Consider the following 6,806-nt stretch of genomic DNA (forward strand, 5'->3'; position numbering starts at 1 on the left):
CCCGCGCGCCGCCATCCAGCCCCCCCGAGCTCCAGCTGCTTTCGGCCTGTGAAGCTTGCACCCCCCACCCCCAAGATGGGGACTGCGCGGGGAAGGGGGGGGCGGACCTCAAGTCCGGTAACACCAAGCGGGTAGCGGCCCCAGAGTGCCTTTTCCCTGCCCCTACCTGTCCCGCAAATTATTTTGACCCCAGAAACTCCACCGCACACGAGATGACGCTCACCAGCCAGAGGCCTCTGCAGCACTGAGCCGTGCGCAACTTTCCTCACGGCCCGGGGCCAGGGAGAAGAGTGTCCCCTCCGTGCCCGCATCGGCGTGGGGGCGAGTAACACCATTCCTCTCCGCTCTCCCCTCCAAAAATGACTTTCAGGATCGCGCAGGCCTCGCTGCGTCGTCGGCCTATGGCTCTTTGAAAAACACGACGGTGCCTGAAAAACGCGAGCGTTTCCACTCCCCCATCGCTCCCCAACCCCCAAGCCCCAACCCCCCGCGGGCATGTAAACGCCGTCCTGCTTCGTAGGAGAGGACCAGAATTCGTGATGAGAAGGAAACCGTGCAGAGAACGCGCGGGAAAGGCTGCAAAGGATAAGGGCCCCGGCTTCCAAAGCAGGGAATTTTCATCCACCCGGTGTATGCAAACTGGCCCACGCGGGTCCACGCCCACGTCTTCCCGGGCAGTGCGCTCTGGCCCTGCGGCAAGAACGCAGACAGCTCTGCCGAGGCACCTTCTGCTCGCCGGCCCGGGGTCCTCGCTCCTTCTCCCCTTCTCCCCTTTCCCGACCGCGTGGCCCAACCGCTCCCGGAGGCAAAACAGGCAAACGATCCCCTCTCCAGCCTCTTACGCCGGAATAGCGGGCCTAGGGACAGGCTACACAGAGAAGGAGGACTGGAAAGATCAAGCCCCCATTCGCTCTGGATTATCGCCCCAGATGGACCCCCTGGAGTCTGGGAAACGAACGCGTTCAGAGTCTGCCCGCCGTTTTGGAGATCGGGTTGGATATTCGTTGTTTCCGGCCCTGGACAGGTGCAAAACGACGGATTCCAAGCCTCGGGAGCGAGCGGAGAAACATAGGATCCGATGGCGTCAGCAAGATCTCGCCCTGGATCTGACCCATCGCGGGCCACTTAGTCTTTGCCAAACGAAATCAAGCCCTGTATCGGGTCTAGGATAGACCGACCCAACCTGACCCAACCTCGACCACCTGGAGAGCTGGTCCTCAGCCCTGTCAGAGCCTCACACCAGTCCCCCTCAGACCATTTAGAGAGCGGGGACAACGAAGGTCCCTCCCTGGACCTTTTCATAGAGCCTGTACTTAGCAGTTGCAGATCGCCAGGAGGGGCCTGCACACTCTCTGGAGCGCTGGCACTGGCTGCAGAACTGGAGGAAAGTGAGGAACAGGGGCCTTGGGGCGTCCGACCTCTGGGAGCTTCCCTCTGCAAAGGCCCACCTTGTCATGTCCAGGTAGGGCCCGGGGCCAGGAAGGGCGGGTGACTGTGCTGCCCCGGAGCGGCTTTGGAGGTCAGGACCCGCTGCATCTGGGGTTTGTAAATTCGATTTGTTGAGTGGTTTTGGTTTGCAGCCGCTCCCTTCCTGGTCTCTCCGCCTGATTTCTCCCTCTCGTCCTACGGCCGGTTTACAAATGGGTTTCCTGAGGATAGGACTCCTGTGGGTCCTAGCACCTGGCCACAAGTGCCCGCACGGCTCCAGCCCAAGAGAAAGGCGCTCGCTGCCGGTGGGCGCCTGAACCAGGAAACCTGGGTTTGTAGACACTTGGGTCCCCAGCCGGAGATCGCCGGGGCCGCGGGGCAAGGAGCAGTCCCGGGACCCACCGCTAGTTGACGCCTGCACTCTGCCAGCCGCGGAGGTTCTGGGCACAGATGTGCACCAGGCGCCACCGGCCGGCTCCTACAAGCCGCCCTCCCACCCGATTCCTCACCGTCTGTGCGGCCACATATCGGACAAACCAGTGGCTTTGTGGTAGATCGAAGGCTGCCCTCCCCGCCCCCCATGGACGTGGACGCTCTGTGCCTTATCTCAGACCTCGGAGCATTCCGGCACCCTCTGACCCCCTGCAGAACGTTCTCTCTGGTAGACGTGCGCAGTCTTGTCCTGTTCTTGGGGGAACCCAGGGGGGAGGAGCACACACAAGAACAGACCAACTCGGTCCCAATTTCAACCTAAGACCAACCCATTTTTGTCCCCACCCTAGACTGACAGACCTAGCATCACACCTCTCTCTCCTCTCCCCACCCTGTCTCTCCCCATTTTCAAAAGACAGTTTCAATTGGAAATCTACCTCCCGCCCTGGGGCCCACAGATATCTCTCCCTTCACCATCTTGTGTGGACAGGGATCCCTTCTTCTTCTCTGGGACCCATCGACAGACACTGTCGAATAGCCCCCATCTAAGGGCATGCCAGGTTGTCTGCAACAGGGAGAGGAAGCCAGGACGTCCGGACCTACCTTGGCCCAGAGCTAGGTAAATAGAAACATAACCTGGGGCCTTGCAGAGTCCGGGTTCTGGGAGACACTCCTTCCCCAGGGGGAGGGAGTCAGAATGATCCCGTGTTGGGTGCCCCGTTCCTGCTGCTGGAGGGTGTTTAGGAGGGGCTTCAGCTGCGTTCCTGGCAGTGAGGTGCCTGCACGTGTCTCCCCTCCCACCAGAGAGCTTCTGATAGTGAGTCTGATTCCCAGGGAGTCCCAGTGCCTGGGGAGGGGTGAGGATCCCCCGTCTGTGGCAGGTAGTGGATGCAGATGCTCTGGAAAACCTTCTAAGAGGTTCACTGGCTGTGGAAGGAGCTTGGGTCTGCGGTTCCCCTGCCTGAATTCTTCCACCACCTACCGTGATCTGGGGTAAATTGCTTAAAACTGTCCAAGCCTCATCTGTTTCTTCTGTGAAGTGGGAGTAATAACAGTGGTCTCTTAGAATCATGCGTAAAGTGCTTGGCACACGCCTGGCACATAGGTGGTTCTCCATCCATGCAAGCTGGTACTGTTATGCTCAAAAATAAGTCCTAATCACCCCTTGTACACGGCCTTTGGCAAGTCCCTTCCCCTCTCTGGGCCTTACATTTTCTGTTTGTGAAATATCCAGTCCTCACATTTAAAGCTTGCCGAGTCAGAGCCTGGTCCATGGTGGTCCTGTCCCGGATGGTTCTCCTGGAGGTGGTGGTGGGGTCCCCAGGGGAACTAAGGACTGCCTCCAGGCAGAGGCAGCTTGCAGGAGGGTTTTCAGCCACCACCATAGGACTACCCGTGTCTTGATCTTGAGGACTCACCTTCCCCTGGGCTCTCAGACCCTCCTTCAGGAAACCCATTGGTCCCGCCCCCTACCTCCCCACAGGCAAACACTTTCCTAACTTGAAACTTGCCTTAGCCCCCTCTCCCTCCCCGGGAGGTGGTTGTTCCCTTTATTCCCTGGAGCCGCTCCCAGGAGCCCTAGTCCAGTGAATAACACAGAGGACTGTCAGCTAGAACCTGGCTTCCACACCCCCACTCCAGAGGGAACCATGGGGAAACCTGTTTCATGCCTTGTGCCCTGGAACTCCAGGAGGAACATTCCTGTCCCTCGCTTTGCCTCAGTCTCCTCTACTGTGAACGGAGGTTGTTCTGATGGTTCCATTTTACAACCTGAAGGGGACGGGTATTGTGCTTCACCAAATCAGATATACCATCAGTTGTTCTATGTGCAAGAATAAGAAAGCAACTGTGCTAATTAAACTAGGGCTTGTCTGCATCCTTATTTCAGATATATGCATTTACACATATGTAAGTTTTAATATTAATATATATGCTATCCGGTAGTGGGGGTAGCTCAGCCGTGTCCAACTCTTGGCGACCCCATGGACTGTAGCCGCCAGGCTCCTGTGTCCATGGGGATTCCCCCGGCGAGAATACTGGAGTGGGTTGCCATGCCCTCCTCCAGGGGATCTTCCCAACCTAGGGACCGAACCCAGGTCTGCATCGCAGGTGGATTCTTTACTGTCTGAGCCACCAGGGAATATTAATATTTATATAATAAAATATACATATATAATTAGTGAGAAAGGGTCATGAAAGACAATAATGTGGCTGAAGGGTTGTCACCTTCAGGGCAGGGAGCCTTCACCCTAGAGAATCCAGCTCTGAGGCCACCCACCCTGGGCAGCCTTTCAGGAAGGCTTCTGCTGAGAGGACTGGAGCAGGAAGACAGGTGTCCTCTCAAATTGTAGATTTTTTTTTTCTTTTGGAAAGGGCCAGATTCTGAGAGGAGCTGGGGAGAAGACGGTGGGTAGGACACAGCTACAGGCTCTGCCGTTGGCTGGTTGGACTTCTGCCCAGGGCCTGCATCTCTCTGAACCTTGGTCCCCTGGATGGTAAAGTGGAAAAGCAGTAACAGCCACGTCAGCAGAGACGTTCCCATGTACCAGCACTGTGTTTGGGTTTGAAGTGGTCTTTCAACCCTCAATTGTCTGTGGTAGGTGTTAACGCCAGTTTAAATGAAAAGGAACATTGCCCAAGGTTTTCTGGGCTAAAGAGGACCAGAACCAGATTAAAAGCTCAGTTTGACTCAAAATTTGGACAGGAGGCACCCCAAATGGTTGTGTACATTCCTTGCCTCCCCCCTCCGACCTTGCACTGGTTAAATGAAGAAATGGGAAGAGCCCGGCATATGGATGGATACTGAAAGACGGTTCACTGCAAAAGGGTGGGGGGGGCTAGAGGCAATGACATCTGTTAAATAGCTGTGGACTGGGAAATGAGCAGACCCTTCGGACTCAGGGAAGGGGCTCCAGGAGTTGTCCACTGAGGCCCACCCACTGCCCGCTCTCCTTTCACCTCGGAACTAACCCACCTGAGAGGAGGCTGACTCAGCTGTAGTCCCCAATTTACAGATAGGAACAACTGAGGTCCAGAATGGGGAGAGACTTAACCTGTGTCACCGAAGAAGAATAGGACTTGGCAAGGCTGGGGGCAGCACGGCGTGGCCCCCAAAGTGGGGTGGCCTGACTTCCGCCCACCCTGCTGGAACCCCGCAGGTGGAACCCTGGGCCAGAACCACACTGCACCCCACCCCACCCCCCACCCCCCGGCTGCTTGCCACCCCTTTCCCCAGGAGAAATGACATGCTTCCCTGCAAGGATGCCCATGGCATCTGGATGCCCAGATTCCAAAAGGGAGAGGGTGAAAGGAGGGCAGGGCGCTGGTCTTAGCACAAGCCTGGCCAGAGGAGAGGAGGTGGCCCCATCAGTGGCCGGGGAAGTGGATTCTGGCTTCGGCTCCCACCCCCGGATCTGGTCTTCCTACCGCCCTCTTTTTCCTCTCTTTGGTCATCTGTTGTTGTTGTTTAGTCTCTCAGTCGTGTCCGACTTTTGCAACCCCCATGGACTGTAGCCCGCCAGGCTCCTCTGTCCATGGGATTTTCCAGGCAAGAACACTGGAGTGGGTTGCCATGCCCTCCTCCAGGGGATCTTCCCGACCTGGGGATCAAACCCCTGTTTCTTGCATTGGCAGGCAGATTCTTTAGTGCTGAGCTTCCCACTAGGGAAGCCCATGGTCATCTATAAAGCAGAAATAATTCTGGCAGAGCTCTTCGGTCTATGATGAATAGTTACCCTAATTGATTAGACTCCTGCCGTGTGCTGGGGGTGCTACCTCAGTTATCACTAACCCTCACAATGCTTCTGCAGGGTTGAGATTTTATCTTCTCCATTTTACAGATGGGGAAGTTGAGGTTCAGACAGTAAATAACTAATTTCCTCTGGGTCTCAGAACCTGAGAGGTTCAAACAAGAAGGTCTTGAGGGCCCTTCTTTGTTGTTGTTTTTGTGAGATCTTAGTTCCCTGACCAGGGATTGAACCCGAGGCCACTGCCAAGTCCTAACCACTAGACTGCCAGGGAAGTCCTTCAAAGACCCTTCTAACATGACTTCTTGGTGCAGAGTTGGGCTCTGTCTCCCCCCTGCTGGCTGGTCACAGGGCCTTCCTCCATCCACGGCAATGGGTGGGTGCCAAATGACCCGCTTTTGGACCCATCAAATCAGAGGACTCTTCTGTTGGGGGCAGAGGAGAGCCCAGTGTCTTGCAGCCCAAGATGGTTTCCGGGAAGAGCATGGCCCTCCCCTAGTCCCACCATAGGGCTTCAGCTCTGGCAGTCATGGAGGGAAAGGGCTCTCTGAGTGGCTGTTTCCTCTTGCAGAGTAGAAGAAAGATAGGAGAGTTTCCAGGTTCAACATGTCTCCAAACCTTAAGCAGGTGGCAAGAATGGGATTCCAAGAAATCGGTATGCCAAACCAATTTGGGCGATAGGATTGCAACCACACGATTACATTTCTGAGCATTGTTCATCATTACTGATGGCAGTTAAGTTCATCCATGCCTCCCAGTACTTTTATGGGAGAGGTACAGTTATCACCCCCTTTTACAGGTGAGAAAACCAAAGACAGAGAGGCTAGGTAAGTTGCCCAAGGACACACAGCTGGGAAACTGTGGTGCTCAGATTCCAACCAGGCAGACTGGCTGCAGAGCCCACGTTCCTGACTACCACACTCTGTTCTCATGGACCAGAATCAGATGCTTGAAGTTACAGTCATGGAATAGAATTAGAATCCTGGCATGAGAATTGTGGGCAGGATTCAGGATTTTATAATGTCAGTCTCCACAGGGTTCTGAGATAGCATATCCAAATCTCCCGTTTATCAAGGGGCGGAACCAAGGCCTGGGGAGGGGAAGGGTCTTGCTCAAGGTCACAGCCTAGGCCAAGGGCAGAGCCTTGGACCCCCCTCTCACCGCCGCCCACTGACTCCGGTCCAGGGTAGTTTCCTCTCC

This window comes from Bison bison, unplaced genomic scaffold, assembly GCF_000754665.1.
Source record: "Bison bison bison isolate TAMUID 2011002044 unplaced genomic scaffold, Bison_UMD1.0 scf7180017864516, whole genome shotgun sequence".
In the NCBI taxonomy this organism is placed as follows: Eukaryota; Metazoa; Chordata; class Mammalia; order Artiodactyla; family Bovidae; genus Bison; species Bison bison.